This window comes from Petaurus breviceps, unplaced genomic scaffold (genome assembly GCF_028583685.1).
Source record: "Petaurus breviceps papuanus isolate PSGF00001 unplaced genomic scaffold, PetGlider_PUasm1.0 226, whole genome shotgun sequence".
NCBI lineage: Eukaryota > Metazoa > Chordata > Mammalia > Diprotodontia > Petauridae > Petaurus > Petaurus breviceps.
The window spans coordinates 8,678,211-8,693,122 of record NW_027185890.1 but is presented as its reverse complement, the minus strand read 5'-3'; the positions used below and the strand labels follow the sequence as shown (position 1 = coordinate 8,693,122).

Here is a 14,912-nt window from a genome sequence, read left to right as displayed (position 1 = left end):
GTCCCTCTGGCAGGCGGCTGGTCAGTCTGGGGCTAAAGCCTCGGCGTGGGGCTGGGTTCGGCTCCCAGAGCGCTGTGCTGGCCGATTCCTGCCAGCCTGCCAGGCTGTCCTCAGCTGGAGGTTAGCTTCTCTGTGTCATTTTGTGGGTTCTGCAGCTCCAAAATTTGTTTAGAGTCCCCTTTTTACATGGATTGGGGAAGGTGGAAGCCGAAGCCGCTAGAGCAATAATTGTTAAATTTTTGTTGGTTGCTCATTTTTTCAGTTTATTTCTTGACTTTGAACTTTATTAAAATTGGCCTCTACTCACCTAGGGGTAAGGTAGTACTGTCTCAAGCTTCAGGAATGGTTTTTTTTTTTTTTGTGCTGTTTTTTTCAGAGCAAATTCTTGGAGTCTACAAGTTGTGTGATACTGGGAGAAGTGTGGTCACTGCTCTCCTTCTCTGTATTTTGGTCTTTACCCAAGAAAGGCCCCTATTCCCTTGCAGATGCAAGTATAAGTGCTCCTCTTTGCCTGGGGGCTGTGACCACATTCCCTGCTCCCCTGTGACTGTAAGCACTAGTGTCCTTCTGTCATGGAATTGTGACCAGGGCCCCCTGATCCCTTGTAACCTACCATAAGTGCTCCTCTCTAGCCTGAAATTGTGGCCTAGAACTGCCTATAGATAATAAAGTTGCCAAACAGTAGAAGGCCCTGCATCTAGTGTTAGCAAGGGGTTCCCTGTGATTTCTTTCTGACCAGTTATCTGACCCCCTTACCATCTGTGGGTTGAGAACTCCCAAAGCTGCTACTGTCATTGTCCTGGCTGCCTCCAAAGCCCACTGCTGATGTTGCTGCCACGTGTATTTTGGGCTAGACCCCATCCTGGTATCACAGATCTCTCCTGACAATTTCCTATATTGTCTTATGCTCACCTTGACTTTTTGTTGGCTCTGGCAGTCTAGAATTAGATCTGAGGTGTTATTTTAAAGCTTTTTGGAGAGGAATATAAGGAGAGTTCAATTGGGTTGCTGCCTCTACTCTGCCATCTTGGTTCTGCTTCTCCTCCCCCATTAGACTGTAAGTTCCTTTAGGGCAAGGACTGTCTTTTGCCCTTTTTTTTGTATCTCCAGTGCCTGGCACATAGTAGGTACTTAATAAATGCTTATTAAATGACAAAATTCACCATAAAAATGATTTTATTTTATTTTTAAAAATAAACTTAATTATCCACTAATACGAACATTTTAGTACACAAAGAACAAAAAATAGGATTGTATTAGAAAATACGAACTTCTGTTACTAGTAATTTATTGAATTTACACAATAGTACCAAAATTTACTTGTTTGTATCTCTTCTGAATTTCCATTTGCCTTTTTTCCCTGTGTATTTTAATGTTTTATCTTTTCTCTTTCTCTCTCCCTCATCCTCAATAATTTTAACAGTGTAAAGGGACCAAAAAATTTGAGAACCACTGCCTCAGACGATCAACAAAGAAACTAATAATCATAATTAATAACCAGTAAAGCATCAATAGACAAAAATAAATCCTTAGCACTCCTATATTGTACTAACAAACCAGGAAGAAACAATAGGAAGAAAATTCCACTGAAAATAACTAGAAAATACATAAAATATCTGATAGTTAACCTCCAAGGACATACTAAGACATATAAATATAACAATAAAGTATAAAATACTGCAAAAATAAGGGACAACAAATCATTCCTTCCAGCCACCCAATGATCATCATTTAATGACTCTTTCTATTCGCAGTGCCTGATACATAGCAGGTGTTTGTTGGTAGATGGATAATTGATTGATTCAACGCTTAAGGAAGGGAAAATTTTCAAAATAGTTTCAAAAGATTAAAAATCAGTCATCTACCCGAGATACCTTATCAAGAAGGGATTACTATTGCAAGGGGACAGGAGCAAAATAGTCTGGAATATATAGAGGGGAAAGTGAGAACACTGAGAATTTGGGATATAAATTAGTAGCTACATTCTCCTGGGTACTACTGGGCCCATCAGCAGTTCTTCATTCATAGTAACTGCTCCTGATCCCCACCCAGACTTGGGCATCACCCCTCCGTAGAAAAGTATTTTTCTTCTGCTGGTCATGTCTTGCCACTCCTTAGGCTTGGGGGAGATGACTATTATGCATTTCTCTTCTCCTGTTGCCTCTTTAGAAGGGAGGTACAGTTTCGATGAACCAAGTCTCTGAGGGTTTTTGAGGAAATGTCAGACTGTTTGGGGGATGAACTGTCTCTCCCTAATTGTGATTGCACCTAACCACTCAACGAAGGTGAAGGCTGGTGGATCTCAGATGTGGAATCTTGAGACTGTCAAACACCTTTGGTTTTTTTCTCTATAGTTTAGACTGATCCTCTTGGTTTGCCTTCAATTATTCAATAAAAATTTATTAAGCACATTCTAAGTGTCAGGCACTGTTTTACATATTGGAAATACAAAGTAAAGTAAAAGACATTCCCTGTTCTCAAGAAGCTCAGTCTAATGGGGGAGACAACATAGAAAGAACCATGTACAATTAAGCTATGTCCAGGATAAGTTGGAAATAATCAACAAGGGGGAGTCATGGGAATTAAGGGAGATCAAAAAAGGCTTCTTGTATAACATTGGGTTTTAGCTGGGACTTGAAGGAAACCAGGGAAGCTAGAAGGAGGAGATGAGGAGGGAGAGCATTTCAGGTATAGGGAACAGTCAATGAAAATGCCAGGAGTTAGATACTGAATGTCTTGTATGAGGAAAAATTGAAAAGTACTGGTGTGTGTGTGTAAGATATAAGAAAACTGTAAAGATAATAGGGGGCTAGGTTATAAAGGGTTTTGAATGCCAAACAGGATTTTATATTTGATCCTGCAGCTGATAGGGAAACCCTGGAGTTTATTGGATATAGGGGATGTGACATGGTCAGACTTGTACTTTAGGAAAATCACTTTGACAGCTGAATGGAGGATAGATTGGAGTGGGGAGAGACTTATGGCAGGGAGATCAATCAGGAGTATTGCAACAGACCAGGCATGGGATGATAAGTGCTGTACCAAGGTAAAGGCAGTATCAGAAGGGAAAAGGGGGCATCGTATCAGAGAGATGTTGGTTGTGAAAGGAAAAATCAATAATCCTTGGAAACAGACTGGTCTCCCCAGTCACTCCCTATCCCAGGGTGCCAGAATTCCCATTCAGGGACACACACACACATACACACACACACATATATTTTATATACTTTATATAATTTTTTATTTTATATACTATATATATTTATATATAGTATATATAGCACATATATACTATATATAAGTATATATACTATATATAAGTATATATAGAAAATATATATACTTAAAATATATATATATTTTAGACCTAGAAATGGTAGTTCCATGAAACCATTTAAACTTTTTAAATTACTGCAACAAAATTTTGTAATTGGCCTCCACTTAGAAATCAAAACACAGAGCAAGTGGTTCTTCAAGGTAAGATGAATTGTTGAGCAAGGCAAACTACATTACAAATGATATACTAGTGCCACCTTATGGCTAAAAATGGTAACCTTGGGAAAGGAAATGAATACTGCCAAATAATTGTATTTAAAGCAAATTTGGATGATTAGGGAGAAAAAGGACCTGTGCTAAAATAGAACTATATGTACATGCTGATCTTGTCCAAATTTAGGATATATCCCTACCAGTTTGCAAAAAGGCATTGGTACTGAGAAGTACCCCAGAAATGATGACATTGTTATATATGTCAGTTCAACAAAAATTCATGTGTAAAGTACTGTGCCAGGTGCTAGGAAAAAAATAAACAAACAAACAACAGTTCCTATTCTCAAGGAACTTATATTCTTTTGGAGGATATAAACCATAATAGAAGATAGGGAGGCTTTTATTTTTTAATTAATCAAATAATCAGTCAAATTATACCACTTCTAGATTACCCCTTTGTCGACATCCCTCAGCAACTTCCCCTTTGAAATTCACTGTATCATCATATACAAATCATGGTTGCTGTTGTCTACTGACCCCAAAGTTATTTTCTTTCTTTTATTAGGGAGAACAGTGCTTGGCTAACTGTCTTCCTCTTCTCCTCAATTCTTACCCTCATATTAAGGAACCTGCCACATGCATTCTTATGCTCCCACAAAATCACCTGAACCTCCTAGTTCCTGAATCTCCTCACGTCCCTTGACCTATTCTTTCACTCTGCTTCACCCTCCTCCATTGCCTGCAAGAGTTCTACTTTCTTGATCAAAAACTGGCATTCCTCTATCTGACCATATCCCCTCCTGTCTACTTCTCTTCTTAAGCCTCATTCCTCCTAAATTTATTCTGTGGTCTCACAAACCCCCCTGATCTCCCCATTCCTCAGTACTTTACCCCTGCTTTGACTTCACTTTCTTTCCCAACTGAATCTTTTTTAAAAAATTCTTGGGGTGGCTAAGTGGTACAGTGAATAGAGCACCAGCCCTGGAGTCAGGAGGACCTGAGTTCAAATCTGGCCTCAGACACTTAATACAAAAACTAGCCTTATGACCTTGGGCAAATCACTAAAATCTAATCGCCCTCAAAAAAAAAAAAAAACATTCTTTTTTTCCTCATATCTATCTTTGCTTTAGTTCCAGGACTGAACATGGTGCCTTCTATTGTACATGTTAGTAATTAAGCAGATCTGTAATCTTATCAATGCAAGCTCTTCCTCTTTTTTTTTTTTTGAGATGAGCATCATTTTATTAAATTCCTTAGTGTTGGCTTTTACCCATCCATTAAATTTTTTTTGTTTATTTTTAATTTACAACATTCATTTCCACAAGATTTTGAGTTACAAATTTTCTCCCTGTCTTTCCCCTACCCACCACCCCAAAACAGTGATCCCACTGAATACCCCCTCCCCCAATCTGCTCTCTCCTATGTCCTCCCTCATCCTGTAGCAGCAAGCACCCTAGTATACCCAGGGTGGCTTCCAACAGAGGTTCTTAGATCTGCTTTTCTAAAGGAAAGCAATTCAAAATGGGTTAATAATCTTACTTTAATCAAACATATGTCAATTACCTAGTTCAGGGGGAAAAGGTCAGCACCCCGAACTTTAGAGAATATAAACAAGTTACAAGCAGACAGAGAAATAGATCAGCAGACAGGCTTCCAGCTGTCTCACCATTATATCCATACCTACTCAGTTACCAGAGAGGGGAAACACCAACATCTGGTTTTTGAAGGCCAGGGGGCTCAATGACTGCCCAGTCTCATCTGGTCAAATCACACAACTCTTCTCAAAGTGAGCCCCAAAGCAAAACTTCACATCAGGGTATATATAGCCTTCTTCTGGATCAGAGAATGTCACAGCCCTTTTGACCCACTGCCCAAATGCAAAGCAACAAGGTGTGAGCATTCCTGAAAAACAAGCCTCCCACCACAGGCTCCATGTGACCACATTCAGCCTATTAAGGGGCAGAGTATATTTTCAAATCAAGGAAGGTTCTCAGAGTCACTTAAGCCTATCAAAGGACCTAGGGGCAGGGAAGATCTTCAGATTCCCATTCCCATAACACATCCCTGCTCCGACTTTCCAGCAGGGCAAGATGGATCTCCATACCCCAGTGCCTGTATCTTATTTCCCAGTTGCATGTTAAAAAAAAATATTTTTTAAACATTTGATTTTAAAACTTGGAATTCCAGATTCTTTCCCTTCTTCCCTCATCACCCACCCTTACTGGGAAGATAAGCAATTCAATATAAGTTGTACATGTGTAGTTATGCAAAACATTTCCATAGTTGATATATTATGAAAGACTGATTATATTTCACTCCATCCTATCCTGTCCCCCCACTTTTTCTATTTTCTACTTTGTCTCTGTCCCTCTTCAAAAATGTGTGCTTCTAACTACCTTCCCTCCTGTAATGGGAATGCAAATTTGGAAGATCTTCCCTGCCCCTAGGCTAAAGTGCACCAGAAGCCTGGGGAGGGAGGCTTGTTTTTCAGTAGATACTTTTTGATTGGCCAGTGGGTCAATAAGGTTGTTATATTCTCTGAGCCAGGAGAAGGCTATATAAGCCCTGATGTGTAGCTTTGTTTTGGGGACTCACTTTGAGAAGTGTTCTGTGATTTGATCTGAATTCTGGGAAGCCGTTGTTGAGAGTCCCCCGGCTTTGAAAAACCCAGAATGTGGAAACCCAGATGTTGACTGGGTATGGATGTAATGGTTGGACAGTTTGGAAATCTGTCTACTTGATGTTTCTGTCTTGATAATTATGTCTGTATACTTTGAGGTTCAGGGTGCTGACCTTTTCTCCTGAACAAGGTAAACGATATATGTCTGACTGATTAAAGTAAGCTTGTTAACCCATTTTGAGTTGCTTTCCTTTAACAAAGCAGATCCAAGAACCTGTGGTAGCTGCAAACCCTGAGGACGCTTGGGGTGCTTGCTGCTACACCTCCCAATCTTCCCTCCCATATGTCATCCCCCCTCTTATCCCCTTCCCCTTTACTTTCCTGTAGGGTAAGATACCCAATTTAGTATATTATTCCCTCCTTAAGTCAAATTCAATGAGAGTAAGGTTGACCCATTTCCTTTTGCCTTCCTGTTTTTTCCCTCCATTGTAATAGTTTTCCCTTGCCTCTTTTATGTGACATAATTTACCCTATTCTGTCTCTCCCTATCTCCTCTCATTATATTCCTCTCTCATCTCTTAATTTTATTTTTTAGATATCATTTCTTCCTATTCAATTGATCCTGTGCCCTCTGTCTATGTATACATGTACACATATATACACAAACTTACATATGTATTCTTATGCACATATACCCTCTTTTATAGACATATATGTATACATATATATATTTATATTCCCTTCAACTATCCTCATACTAAGAAAACTTTAATAAGTTACAACTATTGTTTTTCCATGTAGTAATGTAAATAGTTCAACTTTGATAAGTTCTTTATGACTTCTTTTCTCTCTTTACCTTCTCATGATTCTTTTGCTTCTTGTATTTGAATGTCAAATTTTCTATTCAACTCTGGTTTTTTCATCAAGAATGTTTGAAAGTCCTCCATTTCATTGAATTACCATATTTTCACCTGAAACATTATACTCAGTTTTGCTGGGTAGGTGATTCTTGGTTTTAATCCTAGCTCCTTTGTCCTCTGGAATATCTTATTCCAAGCCCTTTGATCCCTCAGTGTAGAAGCTGCCAGATCCTGGGTTATCCTGATTGTGTTTCTACAATATTCAAATTGTTTCTTCTTGGCTCCTTGTAATATTTTCTCCTTGACTTGGGAACTTTGGAAACTGGCTATAATATTCCTAGGAGTTTTCTTTTTGGGATCTTTTTCAAGAGGTGAACAGTGAATTCTTTCAATTTCTATTTTGCCCTCTGGTTCTAAAATATCAGGGCAATTTTTCTTGAGAATTTCTTGAAGGATGATTTCTAGGTTCTTTTTTTGATCATGGCTTTCAGGTAGTCTGATAATTTTGAATTATCTCTCCTGGATCTATTTTCCAGGTCAGTGGTTTTTCCAATGAGATATTTCATATTGCCTTCTATTTTTTCATTTGTTTGGATCTGTTTATCAATTAGGGAATGACTTATACTTTCATAAATTTGACTCAGTTCTCTATATATTTGAGAAATGAGGCATTTATCATAGATACTTGTTACAAAATTTCCCCCCAGTTTTCTGCTTTCCTTATAATCTTGGTTGCATTGGTTTTGTTTGTGCAAAACTTTTAAATTTTATATAACCAAAGTTATTTATTTTACATTTTGTAATGCTCTCTATATCTCCTTTGATCCTAAAATTTTCCCTTATCCATAAATCTGACAGGTGAACTATTCCATGCCCTCTTAATTTGCTTATGATATCACTCTCTATGTGTAATTTATGTGCCCATTTTGACCTTATCTTGATATATGATATGAGGATGTTGGTCTATACCTAGTTTCTTCCATACTGTTTTCCAGTTTTCCCAGCAGTTTTTGTCAAATAATGGGTTTATGTTCCAAAAGCTTGGATCTTTGGATTCATATATTGGATTACTATGGTCATTTATTATGATGTAATGTGTACCTAATCTATTCCACTGATCCATAGTCTGTTTCTTAGCCAGTACTGGATTGCTTTGATAATTACTGCTTTATAATATAGTTTGAGACCTGGTATGGCTATACCACCTTCTTTTGAATTTTTTCATTGATTTTTTTTTTTTTTTGCCTTTTGGAGGGCTATTAGGGTTAAGTAACTCGCCCAAGGTTACACGGCTAGGTTTTTGTGTGTGTGTGTATGTGTTAAGTGTCTGAGGCTGGATCTGAACCCAAGTCCTCTGTAATGGGAATGTAAATTTTAAAGATCTTCCCTTCCCCTAGGCTAAAGTGCACCTAGAGCCTGGGGTGGGAGGCTTGTTTTTCAGTAGATACTTTTTGATTGGCCAGTGGGTCAATAAGGTTGTTACATTCTCTGAGCCAGGAGAAGGCTATATAAGCCCTGATGTGCAGCTTTGTTTTGGGGCTCACTTTGAGAAGTGTTCTGTGATTTGATCATATGAGACTCTGGGAAGCTGTTGGTTGTTGAGAGCCGCCCCCCCCCGGCTTTGAAAGACCCAGATGTTGATTTGGTTTGGATGTAAGGGTTGGACAGTTTGGAAACTGTCTACTTGATCTGTTTTTCTGTCTTGATAATTCTGTCTGTATACTCTGAAGTTCGGTGTGCTGACCTTTTTCCCCTGAACGAGGTAAATGATACATGTTTGACTGATTAAAGTAAGCTTGTTAACCCATTTTGTGTTGCTTTCTTTTATCAAAGCAGATCAAAGAACCTGTGTATGTAGCCACCCTGGGGACGCTGGGGTGCTTGTTGCTACATCCTCCTAACTCCAGGGCCGGCACTTTACTCGCTGTGCCACCTAGCCGCCCCTATTGATGTTCTTGATATCTTTGAGCTTCTATTCTTCTAGATGAATTTTGTTGTTATTTTTTCTAGCTCTATAAAATAATTTTTTGATAATTTGATTGATGTGGCACTGAATAAATAGATTAATTTAGGTAGAATTGTCATTTTTATTATATTGACTCCATGAGCAACTAATATTTTTCCAATTGTTTAGATCTGTTTATTTTTTATGAAAAGTGTTTTATAGTTGTATTCAATATAGTTCCTGAGTTTGTCATATCAGGTAGACTCCCAAGTATTATATATTGACTACAGTTATTTTAAGTGGAATTTCTCTTTCTATCTCTTGCTGTTGGACCTTGTTGGTAATATATAGAAATGCTACGAATTCATGTGGTTTCATTTTGTATCCTGAAACTTTGCTGAAGTTGTTAATTTCAAATAGTTTTTCAGTTGATTTTCCAAGTATAACATCATATTATCTGCAAATAGTAATAGTTTTGTTTCCTCATTTCCTATTCTAATTCCTTTAATTTCTTTTTCTTCTTTTATTGCTATAGCCAAAATTTCTAGTAAAATAGTAAATAATAGAGGTGATAATGGACATCATTGTTTTACCCCTGATTGTATTGGGAAGGCTTCTAGCTTATCCCCATTACAGATAATGCTTGTTGATGGTTTTAGATAAATATTGCTTATCATTTTAAGGTAAGCTCCATTTATTCCTATACTGTCAAGTGCTTTTATACTAATGGGTGCTGTATTAAAAAAAATTTTTTTTCTGCATCTATTGAGATTATCATATGATTTCTGTTGGTTTTCTTATTGCTATTGTCAATTATGCTGATAATTTTCCTGATATTGAACCAGCCCTGCATTCCTGATATAAATCCCACCTGGTCATAGTATATGATCCTTGCAATATATTGCTGTAATCTCTTTGCTAGTATTTTGTTTAAAATTTTGCATCAATATTCATTAGGAAAATTGGTCTATAATTTTCTTTCTCTGGTTTGGCTCTCCCTAGTTTAGGTATCAGCTTCATATTTGTGTCATAAAAGGAATTTGGTAGGACTCCTTCTTCATCTGTTTTTCCAAATTGTTTATATAGTATTGGGATTAGTTGTTCTTTAAATGTTTGTGGAATTTTCTTGTGAATTCATCTGGGCCTGGGGATTTCTTCTTAGGAAGTTCATTGATGGCTTTTTCAATTTCTTTTCCTAATATTGGGTTATTTAAATATTTTATTCCTTTTTCTGTTAATCTGAGTAATTTATATTTTTGTAGATATTCATCCATTTCATTTAGATTGTCAAATTTATTGGCATATGATTGGGCAAAATGACTCTTTTTTTTTTCCAAATGCTTTATTAACTTCTGATTTACATCATTCATTTCTGCCAGATTTTGAGTTACACATTTTCTCCCCGTGTTTCCCCTACCCACCGCCCCAAAACAGCAGTCCCACAGGATATCCCCTCCTCCAGTCTGCTCTCTCCCATACCCCTTTTGACTTTTCCAGTGGATTTCTATGCCCCAGTGCCTGTAATATCTTATTTCCCAATTACATGTCAAATAGTATTAATAATAATATATATTTGAATATTTGATTTTAAAACTTTGAATTCCAGATTCATTCCCTTCTGCCCTTGTCACCCACACTTACTGGGAAGATAAGCAGTTCAGTATAGGTTGTACATGTGTGGCTAATGCAAAATAATAACATAGTAGATATATTGTAAAAGACTGACTATATTTCCCTCCCTCCTACCCCACCTCCCACTTGTTCTATTCTCTGCTTTGATCCCATCCCTTTTCAAAAGTGGGTGCTTCCACCTTCCCTCCCCCCAGCCTGCCCTTCCTTCCATCATCCGCCCTTTTATCCCCTTCCCTACCCAACTCTCCTGGAGGGTGAGATAACCTATTTAGTGTGTATTTCATTCCATCCTCAAGCCAAATTCAATGAGAATAAGGTTTACCCCTTTTGCCTTCCTATTCTTCCCCTCCATTGTAACCATTTTTCCTTGCCTCTTCTATATGAGATAGTTTACCCCATTCTGTCTCTCCCCATCTCCTCTCATTATATTCCTCTCTCACCTCTTAATTTCACCTTATAAGTATCATCCTTTCCTGTTAAATTGGTCCTGTGCCCTCTATCTATGTATACCTGTAAATATATATACACACATTCACATATGTAATTCATATGCCCATATAACCTCATATACAGACATATATATTTCTATTCCCTTCAACTACTGAGAAAAGTTTCATAAGTTACAATTACTGTTTTTCCATGTAGGAATGTTAATCGTTCAACTTTGATAAGTTCCTTATGATTTCTTTTCCCTGTTTACCTTCTGATGCTTTTCTTGCTTCTTGTATCTGAATGTCAAATTTTCTATTCAACTCTGGTGTTTTTCGGCAAGAATGCTTGAAAGTCCTTCATTCCACTGAATGACCATATTTTCCCCTGAAACATGATACTCAGTTTTGCTGGGTAGGTGACTCTTGGTTTTAATCCCAGCTTCTTTGACCTCTGGAATAACATACTCCAAGCCCTGCGATCCCTCAGTGTAGAAGCTGCCAGATCATGGGTTAAACTGATTATGTTTCCACAATATTCAAATTGTTTCTTCCTGGTTGCTTGTAATATTCTCTCCTTAATCTGGGAATTCTGGAACCTGACTATAATATTCCTAGGAGTTTTCTTTTTGGGATCTTTTTCAGGAGGTGATTGGTGGATTCTTTCAAGCTCTATTTTGCCCTCTGGTTCTAAAACATCAGGGCAGTTTTCTTTGAGAACTTCCTGGAGGATGATTTCTAGGTTCTTACTTTGATCATGGCTTTCAGGTAGTCCAATAATTTTTAAATGATCTCTCTTGTACCTATTTTCCAGGTCAGTGGTTTTTCCCATGAGATATTTCACATTGCCTTCTATTCTTTCATTTGTTTGGATCTGTTTAACAGCATATTGATTTCTCATAAAGGCATTAGCTTCCATTTGCTCCAATCTAATTCTGAAGCAATGATTCTCCTCAGTGAGCTTTTGAGATTCTTTTTCCATCTGGCAAATTTTGCTTTTGAAGGCATTCTTCTCCTCATTGCCTTTTTGAGCCTCTTTTGCCATTTGAGTTAGTCTTTTTTATCGTGTGATTTTCCTCAGTCAGGCTGTTGACTCTCATTTCGTAATTTTCTTGCATTGTTCTCATTTCTCTTCCCAATTTTTCCTCCAGTTCTCATAATCTGCTTCTTAAGGTCCTTGATGGCCTGTAACCAGCTCGTATTTTCCTTTGAAGCTTTTGGTGCAGGAGTTCTGACTTCACTGTCTTCCTCCTGCTCCATGCTTTGCTCCTTTTTGTCCCCAAAATAGGAGTGTAATGCTGGAATTTTCTGTCTGCTTTGTTTCATTTGCCTGGTCATGTTGCCCCTCAGTCACTTGACCCCTGGGCCACAGTAGGACTCTGCCACCAGACAGGGGAGCTTTTATCCCAAATGCTGGGGTTTTCTCAGCTGCCAGAGGTATTAGATGGGTGCCCTCTCTGAGGTCTCCACACACTCTGGCAAACTGGACACACACCCCAGGACCTCCACCCTAGACTGCAATCCAGATCCAAGCAGGTTAAAGTAAGAGTGATTACCCCTCAGACTGGTGCTTGGTCCCCCTACACTCTGCAGGCCAGGAGCTGAAACTGCCACATGGTGCTGGCTGGCTGTGCTGATATCTCAGAGGCTTCTCTCCCTTGGGGGCAAAAGCCATGCACTCCCACTTGCTTGGTCCCAAAGTCCAGACTGCACTGACCTCTCACTTTGTCCTTGGCATCTATGTGTTGATAAATCTGGAAATGGCCATAGCTGCGGCTGATCTGGAATCCCTCTGACTGGCGGTTGTTCAGGTCCGTCCTGGGGCTAAAGCCTTCTAGTGGGTCTGGGCTTGGCTCCCAGAGCCCTGTGCTGGTTGATTCCTGCTGGCCTGCTGGGCTGTGCTCAGCAGGGGGTTAGATTCTCTGTGTCATTTTGTGGGTTCTGCAGCTCCAAAGTTTGTTTAGAGTCCCCTTTTTACATGGATTGGGGAAGGTAGAAGCCGGAGCTGCAGGGAAATCCTGCTTCTACTCCACCATCTTGACTCCGCCCCCAAATAACTCTTAACAATTATCATAATTTTCTATTTTTTAGTGGTGAATGAATCCATTTCATGTCTGATACTAGTGATTTGGTTTTCTTCTTTCTTTTTTAATAAAAATCAAATTAATGCATGTTTTATCTATTTTATTGATTTTTTCCCCCTTAAAAACCAGGTTCGTTTTATTTATTAGGTCAATAGTTTTCTTACTTTCAATTTTATTAATCCCTCCTTTGATTTTTAGGATTTCCAATTTGGTGTTTAATTGGGGATTTTTAAATTGTTCTTTTCTAGTTTGTGTAGTTGCATGTCCAATTCATTGATCTGCTTTCCCTATTTTATTGATTCCAGCAATTAGAATTTTTCCCCCAAGTACTGCTTTGCTTGCATCCCTTAAATTTTGGTAAGTTGTCTCATTGTTGTAATTTTCTTTAATGAAATTATTGATTGTTTCTATGATTTGTTCTTTGGTCCACTTATTTTTTAGGATTAGATTATTTAATTTCCAATTAATTGTTAACCTTTCTTTCTATTGCCCATCATTAAATATAATTTCTATTGCATTATAATTTGAAAAGGATGCATTTACTATATCTGCTTTTCTGCATTTGGTTATGAGGTTTTATGTCCAAATATATGAAGAATTTTTGTGTAGGTGCCATGTACTGCTGAGAAAAAGGTATATTCCTTTCTATTCCAATTTAATTTTCTCCATATATATAGATATAGATATATATCATATCTAACTCTTCCAGAATTCTATTCACCTCTTTAATGTCTTTACTGCTTATATTTTGGTCAGATTTATCTAGTTCTGAGAGGGGAAAGTTGAGGTCCTCCACTACTATAATTTTATTATCTCTTTCCTCCTGTAACTCATTCAACTTCTACTTCAAAAATTTAGATGCTATACCATTTAGTGCGTATATGTTTAGTATTGATATGATTTCATCTATGGTACATTTCGTCAAGATGCAGTTTTCTTCCTTATCTCTTTTAATTAGATCTGTTTTTTGCTTTTGTTCTGTCTGAGATCATAATTGCTACCCCTGTTTTCTTTGCTTCAGCTGAAGCATAATAGAATCTCTTCCAGCCCCTTACTTTTACCCTGTGTGAATCTCCCTATTTCAAATGTGTTTCTTGTAAACAACATATTGTAAAAGTCTGGTTTTTAGTCCTTTCTGCTATCTGCTTCTGTTTTATGGATGAGTTCATCCCATTCACATTTATAGTTATGACAACTAGCTATGTATTACCTCTATTCTATTTTTCTCTTCTTTATTCCTCTCCTCTTACTCCACACCCTTTCTCTACTCACAAGTGTTTTTTACTGACAATCACCACCTTCCCCAATCTAGTCTTCTTTTTGTCAGTTCCCCCTCCTCCTTCTATTATCCCTGTCCCTTTTTACTTCTGCATTAGGTAAGATAGATTTCTATATCCAAATGAGTGTGTATGTTGTTCCCTCTTTGAACCAATTATGATGAGAGTGAGGTTTAAGCTTTGCCCACCACCCCACCCCACCCATCTTCTCCATTATAATATCTTTTTCATGCCTTTCTTATATGGAATAATTTATCCCATTCAACCTCCCCACTTCTTTTTTTTCAGTGCGATTTTCTTTCTTGCTCCTTTATTTTGTTTTTTAGGGTGTCATCCCATCAAAGTTACCTCCTCATCTCTGCCTCATAGACTCCCTCTCTTCTTTCAACACCACCTTCTATGCAAAGCCTTTCCTGATTTCTCAAACTACTAATACCATTTCTCCTAAACTATCTTGCATTTGTTTTATATTTATTTTCTTCATCTATGTATATACCCATCCATCCATCCATCCATCCATCCATCCATCCATCCATCCATCCATCCATCCATCCATCCATCCATCCATCCATCCATC

At 37.9% G+C, this 14,912-nt stretch overlaps 1 long non-coding RNA gene across 1 annotated transcript in view; it reads left to right on the top strand.

The window, feature by feature from the left end:
• Positions 1–5,936: 5,936 nt before the first annotated feature.
• Positions 5,937–14,912, top strand: part of LOC138166790 (uncharacterized) — a 1,160,016-nt gene continuing 1,151,040 nt past the window's right edge. The window contains exon 1 of the long non-coding RNA XR_011169734.1: positions 5,937–6,299. This is a non-coding gene — a long non-coding RNA (uncharacterized lncRNA). The remainder of the gene's footprint in view (positions 6,300–14,912) is intronic.